We start from the raw sequence: 15,893 nt of genomic DNA, 5'->3' as shown, positions 1-15,893 counted from the left end.
TGCCTGTCTAAGTCACAGGCACAGAACTTAACATGAGATCTGGTCTGCTTTTAGTACTCGCTAATTGCTCATGAATAAATAAATAAATGAGTGATTCCCTCAGACAATAAAGCAGATTTTGCAGGAATGGGTCATATTGCAAAATTCATGGTACGAGTGTTCAAAGTGCTGATTCAGACACTGAAGCTAACTAAACGTTATGATTTCTTCATCTTTATAAACAAATGGCATACTTGTACTTCTTCTTTTCTTTCCTCCCTCACTCCCTTCCTTCCTTCCTTTCTCTTTCTGGGTAGATTTTAGCAACTCAACAGTTTGGAGGGTCACACAAATTCTACTATAAATAACTTTTAATGTTAGAAAATAACTTTTCTGAAATCATGTCTGTACTACTTTTTCTTAATTTTTTCTTCAGTTCAGTTGCTCAGTCGTGTCTGACTCTTTGCAACCCCATGGACTGCAGCATGCCAGGCCACCCTGTCCATCATCAACTCCCGGAGCTTGCTCAAACTCATGTCCATCGAGCCGGTGATGCCGTCCAACCATCTCATCCTCTGTCGCCCTTCTCCTCCCGCCTTCTATCTTTCCCAGCATCAGGGTCTTTTCCAATAAGTCATATCTTCACATCAGGTGGCCAAAGTATTGGAGTTTCAGCTTCAGTTTGTTGTGATCCAGACCTTCAAAGGCTTTGGTGTAGTCAATAAAGCAGAAGTAGATGTTTCTTAGGTAATCTTTCTTAGGTTATTCATAATCTGTAACAGAAGTAGTTATTTTGGAGTTCAGAGGCTCAGGGTCATTGTGTATACTGTGTTCCTTTCACTGAATTGACTCATTTCTGCCCAAATATCCTACTTGAAGATTAAGCATCATTTTTACTGAGAAAAGACATTGGAAGACAACAATTTAGGTATCCATTTTCCCCTGCCTCTTTGCTTTTTCTTATTTAATCCTCACAAACACAATGCCATGTTGGTACTTGTATTTGTTTGCTAGAACTCCAGAACAAATACCCCAGACTGGGTGGCTTAAACAACAGGAATCTATTTTCTCATAGCCCTAGAGCCTAGAAGCCCAACATTAGTTGTCTGCAGAGTTAAGTTTCTTCTGAGACCTATCTCCTTTGGTTGGAGATGGTTGCCTTCTTGCTGTGTCCTCACATGGCCTTTTCTTTTTGAGTGCACCTCTGGTGGTGCCTCTTCCTCTTCTTATAAGGATCCCAGTTCTGTTGGATTAAGGCCCACTCCACTGACCTCAGTTAACCTTAATTATCACTTTAAAGACCTTGTCTCCAAATATAGTCACCTTGTGAGCAACTGAGGTTAGAACTTCAACATATGAATTTTTGTGGAGGATACAATTCAGTTTATAACAGTGTTGTTGTTATTATAATTATTATTCCATTTTTGCCAGTGATGAAGTCAAGAATTGGAGAATTTTTATATTCTGTCAAAACTTCATAATACAAAAATAGCATAGTCTAGATTTGAATCTAGATTATTTGCACACTCTTCTCTCTCCCATATTGCTAGTGTCCTATTTACCCCTTTCTTCATGGAAATAAGCACTTTTCCTGTCTCTGACCTCTTCTTGATGAGCTGGTCATCAGCCTCCCAGGTCACTTACTCTCTTTGTCTTTGAGAACAACAAAGATTTTGTTGTTGTTTTATTTTTAGTGTTAAATTAAGGATTCTTAGCTTACAACTTTTAAATTCAATTGTATTTATTTCAGTAATAAATGAAGTTTTTTACTACTCATTTCTGTAGGGAAATAGGCATGGGCTAACACAAATAGTAGAGTTGGGGCCATAATAAACTCTTGTCCTGATTTTCCTTCTTTGTTGTCCAGGTTACTTTTCTTAGCTGCCTCATCAGGAGCTCTGAGTCTTCCTATTTTCTACTTTCATCCTACAGATAAGCTTTCCACCAGTCTCCATCTCCCTTCATTTTCTTGTCCCATCATTTCTTCTTCCTTTGATCTATTCCTCCAGGAAAATGTCTGTAGTTAGTTTCTAACTAGGGCTTCCCTGGTGGCTCAGATGGTAAAGAATCTGCTTGCAATATGGGAGACCCAGGTTCAATCCCTGGGTCAGGAAAATCCCCTGGAGAAGGGAATGGCAATACACTCCAGCATTCTTGTCTTGAGAATCGCATATACAGAGGAATCTGGCAGGCTCCTCTGGGAGCCTGGGATCACAGAGAGTCAGACTGGACTGAGTGACTCACATTTCATTTCATTTCACTTCCTTACTAAGGTTTGAAGGCTCACTTTGAACTGACCAGCAGTGGTGAGTCAACAGACTTTTGACTTCTTTGAAAGTCCAGGAAGTCAAAAGTCTGTTGACTTCCAATAGTAGTTTATACCTTAAGGGAACCCCAGATGGGTAGCTACCATCTCACTTGACATCTTCTTGGTATAAAAAAATTTTCTTACCTGTCAACAGTAATACTAAGAATAAAACTTCCTGTTTAAGATGGGTGACAGAGCATTCCTGTTTACCTGTCTTCCTTTCCCAAATCCCACATGAAAAACTATAAAAACTGAGTATAACAATATTTTATATTTCTTCTTTCACATACATCCATTTAATTTTTATGACAAATTTGGGAGGTAGGTATTGGGAGGTAGGTATCAGTATTTTCCTTTTTAGTTTTTTTGAAGTATAATTGACTTTCTGTGGGGAGAGAGCAAATTAGCCAAGATGGCACATTCAGGTTCTCTCACCCCATACTTTGTAAGTAATGACTATGCAACAACTAAGCTCATTTATAGCACTGCCCATGTGTGTCACGTGGTACTTGCTTGGCCATGGGCTACTTTTGTTATATAAACTCCACTCAAAAAAGCAGTGGCATTACTGCCACTTCATGGCTGTGTCTGTTGGGTTCAGCCATGAGAGGAGAGAATACAGCGGATCTGCTGCTATGGCTGCTGCTCCAGCCAGGAGAGAATAACTGCTTCTGTGGTTCCTACAGCGCCTCGCATTTTCTTCCAGCCTCTTAGCTCCTGCCTTGCCCACCATGAGTTCAGTGAATTGTGGGCACAGAGCGATACAGTGAGACAACTGGCGCAGTGAGCAGGATCAGCAATAAAATTGGTGTAGTCAGCAAGATATTCAGAGGGTAGAGGAGCCTGAGGCTCCACCGGATGGAGGAAGCCAGTGGCCACCAGATAGCATGTGGTGCCATGTGGCTGCAATCCTCTTGGCTTGGGCTCTGGTGGAAGACTGGGAGGCAGTAGATTCACTGGATAGCATTGAAAAGGCCTTAGAGGCGGTGTTTCCATTTGCTGAACAAGGCAGCCCAGACTGCCGCTGGTACTGTGGGGTGGATTTGTCTGACTGCCCTGAGGCGAATATGGATCATGCTGTCTGGGAGGCTGTGCTGGTATGCAGTGTGCAGAGATGCTTGGAAGAACTAGAGCAACAAATATTGGCATTAGAGCAAGAACTAAAGAACCGAGCACTTCTGATAGCAAGGCGGTAAGTGACGGTAATGATGAACCTTATGGGACTGCAGGTCCCCGCTTGGCAGTGAGGCCCACTGTGCAGGGGAAAGGGAAGCATGAGCAGTCGGTGACCCGTGGGGGACATCCTCTAGGGGTCCCCAAGGTGACCATACGAGTTCCCGACGTATCGACCACATATTCAGGCAGTGTTGGTCGACTTGGGTGAGCAGTTTTGGTAAAAGCAAGAGGAAACCTTGGCAGCTTGGCCTTTGCAACTCTGGGATACAGGGGTGGCCCCAATGCTGGTGGGGGTTTTGCGGGTCCTTAAGAGAAGTCTCTGCTTCTCTTAACGGCATGAGAGATGCCATTTTGAAAGCATGAAGACCCCGAAGTGGGAAGAGCTGGTAAAGACCCCATCCAGGTGACGAGAATGCAAATGTGGGCTGATTTGCTGGCAGTGGGAGTTGACAGAAATAAAATGGATAGACAGCCCAATGCTCTGCTCCTAGAGCTATGGAGGTTATTGAGACTGGGGCAGCAGTTAACCAATTTTGGAAAGCACCCACAGTGAGAGATATGGGCAGTTCAGTTAGAAGATTTCATGGTGCCCAAAGATGTTCCTTTTGATGACACCCTTTTCCGCTTTGAGTAGGACTCAGACCAAGGTGCCCTCCTGAAGAGCTCAAGCAGGGACTGGAGGTCCCATGTAGAGAACTTGCAATTTGCTGGTCACTAACTAAGGTACAAAAAGAGTAATGGCCCTGGCAGACTCTGGTGCTGAATGTAGGCTTGCTTATGGCAAGCCAGGGCAGTTTCCTGGTCCTGGTGCATACAGTGATGGCTTGCTTATGGCAAGCCAGGGCAGTTTCCTGGTCCTGGTGCATACAGCCAAATGATATAGATTTAGACTATAAAGGCTGTGTCCTATGATGTATGATGTAGATTTATGCTGTGTCCTGTGATGTAGATTTAGTGGAACAGTGTGTAAAGACTGTGTCCTGTAATGTGATACTAACCTCTGATTCTCCTGCGGACTTAGAACAGTGTGAAGAAAGCATTTAGAATCATGTAGGTGTGCTGTGAATGCTGAAAAAAAAAAAAATCCCCTCCTTGAAGGGGTGGGCCTGGTGCCCCTGGGGAGAGTTTGTGGGTCCTTAATAAAAAACCCTGAAGGGTGGAAGTTGCCCTTGTGGAGGCTTTCCTGCAATTTCCCAAGGACAGAAGGTGGACTGGACTTGGCCATGGAAGATAAAGTCACACCATATGCAGTGGGTGGCTCTTCCAGCCCCATGAAGGCAAGGACTGCAACATGATACCTGGCATTGGGTTTTGCTATGTATTGGGGATGTAACTGTTGTTGTAGCTACTGCTGATGCAAGATGTAAATCCAAGGGTCAGTGTTACTCACCAAGGGAATATTGCAGAAGATGGACTGCACATAGAATGTGAGGCGAGAGACCCTGAAGAGTGGGGAGAAAGCGAATTAGCCAAGATGGCACGATCAGGCTGTCTTGCCCCATGTTTTGTAAATAATGACTGTGTAATAGCTGAGATCATTTACAGCACCGACATATGCGTGTCACAAGGTACTCGCTTAGACATGGCTACGTTCATTATATAAACTACCCCCAAAAAAGCAGCAACATTATTGCTGCATCACAGGTGTGTCTGTTGGGTCAGCCATGAGAGGAGAAAATATGGTGTGTCTGCTACTATGGCTGCTTTGCCAGCCAGGAGAGAATAAATGCATCTGCAGGTCCCACAACTCTTCGCATTTTCTTCTAGCTTCTTAGCTCACACCTTGCCTACCATGGGTTCAGTGAACAGTGCGCACAGTGAGACACAGCGAGACAATTGCTGCTGTGAGCAGGATCAGCAGTACAATTACTATATTATTTTACTTTCAGGTGTACGACATAGTGATTTGATATTTTTATACATTGTGAGATACCATTTGTCACCCTACAAAGTTGTTACAAAATTATTAACTGTATTCTCTATGCTGTACATTACATTCCCATGGCTTATTTATTTTATGACTGAAAGTATGTACCTTTTCATTACCTTCCCATATTTTTCTATATTTTACTCCCTTGCCCTCTGGTAACCACTGCTTTGTTCTCTGTATCTGTAAGTCTGTTTTGTTATATTTTGTATTTTAGATTTCATTCTACCTTTCAAACCCTAGTTCATTTCCTGCAGCCAGCACACCACCTTGGGTGCCTGCATTCCAGACCTAGGCTTGGGCCAGAAGTCAGGCTTTAGTCTAGGTTTAACTTGCCTACAACACAGGCACTTCTGTATCTTTAAATCAATTGGAATGACATATACTAAGTATCTACTATGTGCCAAAATTATGCCAAGTGTGAACCAAGAAGTGAGTAAGACACAATCCCTGGCCTCAGTGTGTTCTTAGCCAGGAAGCAAGCCTGTGAAATAAGTCAGACGTCTGTGAGTTGTACAAGCTGGGCTAGCTTCAGGCAACTATTACCTCTGTCCAGAGGAGTGAGGTTATAGGTAGTTCCCAAGAAGAGCTGATGGTAAGTCAGGGTCTCAGATAAGAACACTATCTCACCAGAGGGAGGGTGGAGTAGAGGCAGGGATGCACGGAATGGTGGTTGAGTCCCAGGCAAAGAAAACTGTATGGACAGATGCTAGAGCCAGATGGACACAATTGAAAGCAACTGGGGCACAACATGTGACATGGGGAGTGTCATAAGACGAGGCTTAAACTGTGCAGGCAGGCAGGGATCAAAATACAGGAAATCTGTGTTGCGCTAAGAGGCTTGGAGTTTGTCATGGAGGCCTCTGAACAGAAGTCACCTAGATGCACCTGGTTTTAAAGCAACTGCCCTGGGAGTCGTAGGGGATGGATTTGAAGATTGGAGGCCAGAAGGCCATTTAAGAGGCAGTGGCACTGCATGCAGGGGTGGGGATGGACTTAAGTTGATGTCAAAGATAAAATCAACAGTACCCAGTGATTAACTAGAACTGGGGAGGAGAGGTTGAAAGAAGCCCAGAGTTGTGTTACATGTTTTGTAACGCAAATGACTAAGTACGCAGTCACCAATCTAGACAGGAAGGAGGCTGATCAGATGGTAAAATAGGCAGGTCCAGCACCCAGCTCTCAGCCCGCACTGAAATCCTGACTATACCACCCATGAGCTGTGTGGCCACTCTGTGCCTCAGTTTCCTTACTTGAAAAATCAGTGTGCTAACAATAATACCTGTTTTGTGGGACCCTTTGGTGATGATTCAAGAGGAAGTTATGGCTGGCACTTTTAGTACCATGCCTGGCAAGTAACAGGTATTTAGTAAACATGGACTATTATTATTACATCAAAGCAAAATAGGAGGAGATGCAGGTTTGGGCAGGAAGATAGCTGTAGTTTGGGGCATACTAGCTTTGCAGTCTGAGGTTTCTGTAAAACCTCAGAGTAGAGAGGCTGGAAGGGGTTGTCTGCAGCCCTCAGAGAGCTGTGAGCTCCTTAGCTTCACAGCAGCTGATGGGCCTCATCAGGGAGAATTTACTGCAATGACAAATTCCCTTGGCCTTTCTTCTCAATCTTGGAGACACATAAGATTAAAGGTTCTTGGATTGAAGCTCAAAGGACTAAGAATAAGCGGTGAACTTAGGGCTTTTAAACTTTTTTTCCCAACTGTAAAATGAGAGAGAGCTCACCTGGATGAGATCCCCTTGAAAATCTGATGAAATCATGTACAATATACAATACAAGCACACATACAATATTTGCCCGTGATTCATGATTCAGAGTTTAACATGAGCCTCTGCAGTCTAGTTGTGGATACCCAGTTAAGATCCTCTCCATGTCCAATACTTGATTGCAGCTTGTGATATTTACAGCATTCACTGATATGCCCAGATATTTATGGGCAGTTGGTGGTATATTTTAAACACTGGAAACTTAGACTGAGAACACAGCACTGAGCTTTAGGTTCTGAGAAGAGAATGAACACACGTGCTCTGGGAAAATAGGAGGTGGTGTGGCTAGAAGGGCATCAGGGATGAAATTAAATCTGGGAGGAGTCTCAGCCACACAGATATTTACGAAGTATGATGAAACTTATAAAAGTGGGATAAGTACTTTAGAATCAGGGGGGATAGCTCAGTGGTAGAACATTTGACTGCATATCAAGAGGTCCCTGGTTCAAATCCAGATGCCCCCTGTTTTTTTCTTTTGCTCCTTTTAGCAGCTTCATTAAAAAAGTGGATTAGGGTGACTTAAGCAAGGTGCTTAGGACTCAAAATTCAAGGAGGTGCTAACTCTCAGGTTCATGGAGACACCTTGGCTTATTAATCTCCTCACAGTAGAGCTTTGTGCTCATATAAACTCATGCTTCCTACACTAGACACACAGAAACACAGCCACATACCCAGAGACACTCCCATGCTAGATGGCCCCCAACCACACACATACACCAATACACACACAGTCACACACAGATACATAATAGAGAAAAATACACATACGCGTGCACTTTCTCACATGTGCCTTTATTTCTTCTGACCTATATATTCAAGTCTTATCAGTCAGAACTTTCCAGCTTCCTTTCTGCAAACTTTTAATCTTTTAGTAATTTGAGAGTTACAGAAGAGTTGGAATGGTAGTGCAGAGAGGTCCCCTAGAATTTTCACTCAGCTTTCCCTAATGTTGACAAGCTTTCAAAACCATGGCATATTTCTCAAAGCAATGAAATAAACATCAGGGCAGCACTATTAGCCAAACCATAGACTTCATTCAGATTTCACCAAATTTTCCACCAGTGTTTTTTTTCCTGTTCCAGGATTCAGTTCAGTCTCCACCAATCTCTGAGTCTGCTACATTGGTAAAATTTTTAGAGATCCAAAGGTGAGACACATCTGATTATGCCTTCTTAAGTAAGAGACACCACACAAGATAAGGTGTATCACTTGGTGAGCCTCTTCGAGTTTTGGTGGCAATGTATTTGGGTGTGTTTCTCTGGTATGTTTACTAGGCAACAATAATCCATAAGATTATCAAGTTTTCAGTGGATCCCAAAGCAAGAAAATTGCCTGTCTTCAGGCTATGTTGAACAATAAAGATTTGTATCCTATTCATGCACTGTCTTATATGGGTCTGGTGGTCCTTGTCCCTCTTGTAGCTATGTCACCTAGCAAAATGTGGCCCCTACATCCTTGCTCCAGGGGTAGAGAACATCAGTTCATAGCTGCCTTAGCTCAGCTAAGGCATACATCATTTGTGCTCACAGTTTATTGGACAGAACTAGTTATGTGGCCCTAACTTCACTGCATTGGAGGTTAAGGAAAGTAATAAACCATTTGGGCACTTGGTGAGTATGAATTTTCTTTGCCATAACCTATCTGCACATTCCAATATGGGCTCCTAGTTGGTGGCAATTCTTTCTGATTCTTCTTGTTATGACCAGTGACTGGCAAGGACCTTGCCCATAATCGGAGCTCAGAAAAGCATTTGGTGAATAACAGCTTTTGGGCACTTTAGGGAATGAATAAACATTGAAGCTAGATATGTAAAGAAAGCATATTTTTGGCTTCCCTGGTGGCTCGGTGGTAAAGAATACGCCTGCCAATGCAGGAGACTCAGGTTCAATCCCTGGTCCAGGAAAAGCCTACATGCTGCGGAGCAGCTAAAGCCCATGTGCCACAACTACTGAGCCTGTGTTCTAGAGCCCAGGAGTCGCAACTACTGAAGCCCTTGTGCCCAAGAGCCAGTGCTCCATCCACAACAGGAGAAGCCACTGCAATGAGAAACCCACGCACCACAACTGGAGAATAGCTCCCTCTTGCCACAGTTAGGGAAAAGCCTGTGCAGCAGTGAAGACCCAGCGCAGCCAAAAGTAAATAAATAAATAATTATTTTTTAAAAAGAAGTATACTTTTAAATGACTTGTTAACTCTTTTTTTAATAAGGTAAATTATACTTCTCACATTAATACTTTGATACATTGATACTTTTCTAAGCAATCTCTTAAAAGACTGAAACTTTATTAAAGAAGACAATGTTGTCTGTGCCCACCAAGTAAAACACAGAATAATAATTGTTTTTACTGGTTTGCTTTACTTTGAAAAATAGATGTTTCCTACTCTGCCTCCCTTTCTAAAACTGTCCACATCACCTTCAGCCACTGTAAAGTCAAAACACCTTTATTACGTAAAATTTTAAATAGATATCAAAGAATAAAGGAGGGAATAAAATTTGGTTGCTCTTCATCACTGTCTTTCTTCTTATCCTGTTGTCTATTTTTATGTGTGATTGTGTTTGTACATGTGAGTTTGTGTTTCATGAATGAATGTATGTAAATATTTATTAAACAAATATGTATCAGGTATGTCTTAGGCAGCATCTCAGATCCTCTCGGCCTTGACCATTTCTGAGGCCCTTGATCACCTTTTCTGTGCGGGCTGCCACGAGGGTAACAGAGCATGTAAGGACATGTTGGCTCCACCCAGGCGTGCCCTGCAGTCTTCCCTCCTGTCCATGCTGGATGCCCCCGCCTCCCTCTCTCAGCTTCCCTTATACTTTTGAGGTGTGAAAGGTCATGGGCCCAGTTGGTGAGCCTGCATGCAAGGTCTGGAGGTGTTGGAGAATCCATGTACCATGGGAAAATTTTCACCAATGAGGTGCAGAAGCTGAGGCTAAAATCATCTCATTCCTTAAGACAGATTGTCTGGGGATGCAGTAGTTCACACATCCTCTCGAGACAGCTTTATGAGATCAAGTCATCAGTGCACTTGTTACCATGTGAGGGCCAGCTTGGAAATTCACCCTTGAACGGATTGAACCTTCTTTCTCTGCCTCCCATCTTTTTCCCCTCACTCCTGCTCCCTGGGAAGGCACTTTTGGAAAAACTCATAGCACATAAGCTTTTGCTCAAGATCTAGGTTCTGGATATCTGGTTACAGCAGATACTCTGGACACTGCCAGTTTTTCCCTTCAGCCTTTACCACACAGTTCACCTGGACCTGATTCTAACTGCCAGCATCTGCATCTCTTCCCCTGAGGTTTTTTATTTTTTCCTCACCCAGAGCCTACTCTACATCTGTTCATGGCAAGCTGGAAGTGCCAGAGAACTAATGGTCTTGGGAACAATCTTCAGTGACTGACAGAAGGTGCTATTTAAATACCCAGTGCTTTACCCCTTCTGCAGGATCACGCTGAGCCATGATGCTGTCTGCCTGGGTTCCAGAATTCTCAATGAAACTGAGTTGGGTTGTCCGTGGTGGTAGCTTGCGTGACTGTGCAACCTTTATTGGCATTTTCTTCCCTGTCCCACTTCCCCTCTCCTCACAGTGTTCCCCGTGGTCACCTCCAAAATATTAATAAGTTCTTGAATTTGAATTTTTTAAACTGAAGGATAATTGCTTTACAATGTTGTGTTGGTTCCTTCTGTACAACAACATGAATCAGCTATAAGTATGCATATATCTCCTCCCTCTGAAGCCTCCCTCCTCTCATCATCCCACCACTCTAGGTCAACACAGAGCACTGACCTGAGCTTCCTATGCTTTCTATTTTATACATGATAGTGACTTATAGTCTGCTGATGAGAACCCAAACTAAGATAGCAGCCCAAGATAATTTTTTAAGTTGATATGAACTGATTTTTCTTTCATTTAATAACGTATCCTGTACATGATGAATATTCTAAAACTTTTCTACAATATATGAGTTTTAAGAGCTGCATACTGTTTAACATATGGCTTATACAAATACTATGTTGGACATTTCAGTTGTTTCCGAATTTCCTATCCAACTGTAATTAACCAGTGCAAATGGAACTGGACAGGCTTTGTCATTAGGGCAGTGTTGTAAATACACAAGCCATACACAGGTCATGTATGTTCATGGTGGGAAAGAAATAATCAATGTAGAGATTTTCCCTGACTTCTCTTTGATGTTTTTTGAAGGTTGCCATTTAACAGGAGTTCTTTACAGAAAAATCAAAGGAATCTCAATTGTATTCTACTTTAAATGGAAATGGGTTGCATCCAAGCTTTCATTAAATGAAGTATCTCTGTCTGTTTCTCTGAAAAAAATGACAGCTAAAGCTCATCATGTAAGCTACCCAATGGATTTTGTTTCTTTGTGGGAAAACTCTGCCTTCCTGCTTTCAAAGAGATATAACTTTGTCACTGTTACATAGCTAGGGTAACTTCTGAAGGTTTGTTCTAATTTCCTGAATGTTTGGGGCCACTTAACTAATCACTGTAAGCTCTGGGTTCTTTTTATTTGCACATTGGCGATAATAATAGTATTCCCCTTACTAAGTTTGATGCCAAATTGTATAATATAAATAGAGTACATAGTAATGGCTCAGTAAATTAAGGCAATTATTTTACAGCTGAGGCTTCCCTGGTAGCTCAGATGGTGAAGAATCTGCCTGCTATGCAGGAGACCTGTTTTCAATCCCTGGGTTGGGAAGATCCCCTGGAGGAGGGCATGGTAACACACTCCAGGGTTCCTGCCTGGAGAATCCAATGGACAGAGGAGCCTGGCGGGCTACAGTCCATGGGGTTGCAGAGTTGGACATGACTGAGCAACTAAACACAGCACAGCACATTTTACAGTTACTTCATTTTCAGTGGTGAAGCTAATAGCATAGAGTAGAGGGTGAGGCTTAAGAAATATGAAGAAACAAGGAACATAAGGATAGGACATATGAATGTTTAATTAGATTCAGGGAACATGAACACGTCTCTGCTCAAAACAATCTCCTCTCCTTCCTGCTGTGACAGACCTGGGACACAGGCCTGTAGTGCTTCTCAAAGCACCCCAGGAGCATCAGCAACACGTGGGAACTGATTAGAAATGCAGGGGTCCCTTGGATTTTAGGCTCAGAATCTCTTGGGGGGCGGGACCTAGTGATATTTCTTTAAAAAAAAAAAAGCTACTGATGCACTTTAAGGTTTGAAAACTACTGATCTAACTTGAGTCTTTGTACCTGGCCTGCCCTGGGGGTCCTGCCTGATTCAGGATCCCTCTCTCATAGCCTCCATCCTAAGATGTTACTTTTTGCTCTGTCTCAATTATATACACCTTTCTAGCTCTGATTTTGACTCAACTTTTGTGTTGTACAAAGACCTTCAGTCTGCCATGGGATTTCTACTCATGTAATTTTAACTCATCCCTTGGTTTCTATATCTGGTGGTTCCAAACTCCTCATCCTGGGACAGTCTAGCTGCTAGGACCTCAGTTTTCCTAGAGCCAGAGCAGGAAGCCAGCATTTCTACCAGGTTTTGGCCCCTGTGAGAGGATTGGCCTGTTACTAGCCCAACTTCCAGGCTCAGTCCTGCCCCAGGCTCTGCAGCAAAGGGACTCCATGTCAGGGATATAAAAGAACACCTGGGTTCATAGCTCTGTCTCCAGGACTCAGTCAAGCGTGTGGTTCCTCTTGCTTTGACTGCCCCAATTTCCATCCCTGAGTTCCTATTTTTGTTCACAATTCAGTGCCCCCTTTCCTCTTGGGCTGGAGCTCTGCTTGACAATCAGTCTTAGTGACTGGAGTCTTATTGTTCTCAGTATATTAGTTACCTAGTGCTGCCTAAAAATTTACCCCAACACGTATTGACTTAAAACAGTGATGAACATTTGTTATCTTACACAGTTTCTTATTGTCTTACATAATTTCTAAGAGGCAATAACTCAGGAGCAGTTTGCTAGGTGGTTGTGGCTTGGGATCTCTCATGAGGTTGCCATCAAGCTACTGATGGAGGAAAGCTTGACTGCCAGTGGCCATGCCACTTTCAAGAGGCTCAATCATACAGTTGGCAAACTAATACTGGCTGTTGAAAAGAGGCCTCAGCTCTTTGTATCCAGACTCCTCTGCATGAATGCCTGAATATCCTTATGATGTGGCAGCTACATCCCCTATATAAACCATCGTTTTTTTTTTTTTTGTTAGAAGCAAGTCATTAAAGGTAGTCCACACTTTGAAAATGGAAATTAATCTGTGCCTTCTAAAGGGAGGAATATCAGTCAATTTGTGGGCTTATTTTAAGACCACCAATCTTGGGGAAAAGCTTCCTGCCACATACTACCCAATTTATATAAGGGGACAACAGAGGATGAAATGGCTGGATGGCATCACTGACTCAATGGACATGAGTTTGAGTAAACTCCGGGAGTTGGTGATGGACAGGGAGGCCTGGCGTGTTGCAGTCCATGGCGTCACAAAGAGTCAGACACAACTAAGTGACTGAACTGACCTGAACTGATATATTTATATATTATATCTTCTTTCAGATTCTTTTCCATTGTAGGTTGATATTGAATATAGCTCCTTGTTCTATAAAGTAGGTCCTTGTAGTTTATCTATTTTATATACAGTAGTTTGTGTTAATCTCAAATTCCTAATTTATCCCTCCCCCACCTTGCTATCTCCTTTGGTAATCTTTCTTTTCTATGTCTGTGAAACTGTTTCTATTTTGTAAATAAGTTCATTTGTAGCAATTTTTGGATTCCACATATAAGTAATATATATTTGTCTTGTCTGACTGACAATATGATGATCTCTAGGTCCATTCATGTTGTCAAAAATGGCATTATTTTATTCTTTTTTATTTCTGACTAATATTCTACCATATTTATGTATATAAACACAACATCTTCTTTATCCATTCATCTGTCAATGGAATTTAGATGCTTCTATGTCTTGGCTACTGCAAATAGAGCTGCTATAAACATTGACGTACATGTATCATTTTGAATTAGAGTTTTCTCCAGATATATGCCCAGGAGTGGGAGTTCTGGTTCATATGGTAACTCTATTTTTTGTTTTTCTTTTCTTTTAATTAATTTATTTCTTAACTGAAGGATAATTGCTTTACAAAATTTTGTTGTTTTCTGTCAAGCATCAACATGAATCAGCCAAGAAACCTCCATATTGTTTTCCACTGTGGCTGAGGAACCTCCAGACTGTTTTCCATAGCGGCTGCACCAATTTGCATTCCCACCAACAATGTCAGAGGGCTCCGTTTTCTCCACACTCTCCCCAGCATTTATTGTTTGTAGATTTTTTTTGGCTTTCCTGACTGATGTGAGGTGATGTCTCACTGTAGTTCTGATTTGCATTTCTCTAATAATTAGTGATATTAAACATCTTTTCCTGTGCTTTTTCACCATCTGTATGTCTTCTATGGGTTTCCCTGGTAGCTCAGATGGTAAAGAATCTGCCTGCAGTGCAGGAGACCAGGGTTCAGTCTCTGAGTTGGAAAGATCCCTTGGAGAAGGGAATGGCAACCCACTCCAGTATTCTTGCGTGGAGAATTCCATGGACAGAGGAGCCTGGTGGGCTATAGTCTATGGGGTAACAAAGAGCTGGACACCACTGAGCAACTAACACACACATACACGTGTGTCTTCTTTGGAGAAATGTCTGTTTAGGTCTTCTTGACTAATTTTTGACCATTTTTTGACTGAGTTCTTTGTTTTTTTGATATTGAGCTATTTGAGCTGTTTGTATATTTTGGAAATTAATCCCTTGTCAGTTGCATGGTTTATAAATATTTTCTCCCATTCTGTGGGTTGTCTTTTCATTTTGTTTATGGTTTTCTTTGCTATGCAAAACCTTATAAGCTTGCTTAGGTCCCATTTGTTCATTTTTTTTTTTTTTCCCATTACTCTAGGAAATAGATACAAAAAAATTATTGCTGTGAGTATTCTGCCTCTAAGAAGTTAGAGTATCTGGTCTTATATTTAGGTTTTTAACCAATTTTGAGTTTATTTTTGTATATGCTGTTTATTTATTTATTTTTTCATTTATTTTTATTAGTTGGAGGCTAATTACTTCACAATATTGTAGTGGTTTTTGCCATACATTGACATGAATCAGCCATGGATTTACATGTGTTCCCCATCCTGATCCCCCCTCCCAGTTCCCTCCCCATCCAATCCCTCTGGGTCTTCCCAGTGCACCAGCCCTGAGCACTTGTCTCATGCATCCAACCTGGGCTGGCGATCTGTTTCACACTTGATAGTATACTTGTTTCAATGCTATTCTCTCAGAACATCCCACCCTTGCCTTCTCCCACAGAGTCCAAAAGTCTGTTCTGCACATCTGTGTCTCTTTTTCTGTTTTTCATATAGGGTTATCATTACCATCTTTTAAAATTCCATATATATGCGTTAGTATACTGTATTGGTGTTTATCCTTTTAGCTTACTTCACTCTGTATAATGGGCTCCAGTTTCATCCATCTCATTAGAACTGATTCAAATGAATTCTTTTTAATAGCTGAGTAATATTCCATTGTGTATATGTACCATAGCTTCCTTATCCATCCCAATGTTCATCACAGCACTGTTTATAATAACCAGGACATGTATATGCTGTTTAAAAATGTTCTAATTTCATTATTTTACATGTAGATCTATGCTTTTCCATTACTTATTGAAGAGACAGTCTTTTCCTCATTGCATATTCTTGCC

This window comes from Dama dama, chromosome 19 (genome assembly GCF_033118175.1).
Source record: "Dama dama isolate Ldn47 chromosome 19, ASM3311817v1, whole genome shotgun sequence".
Taxonomy (NCBI): Eukaryota; Metazoa; Chordata; class Mammalia; order Artiodactyla; family Cervidae; genus Dama; species Dama dama.
The sequence above is the reverse complement of the archived record's forward strand: the minus strand, read 5'-3'. Positions refer to the sequence as shown.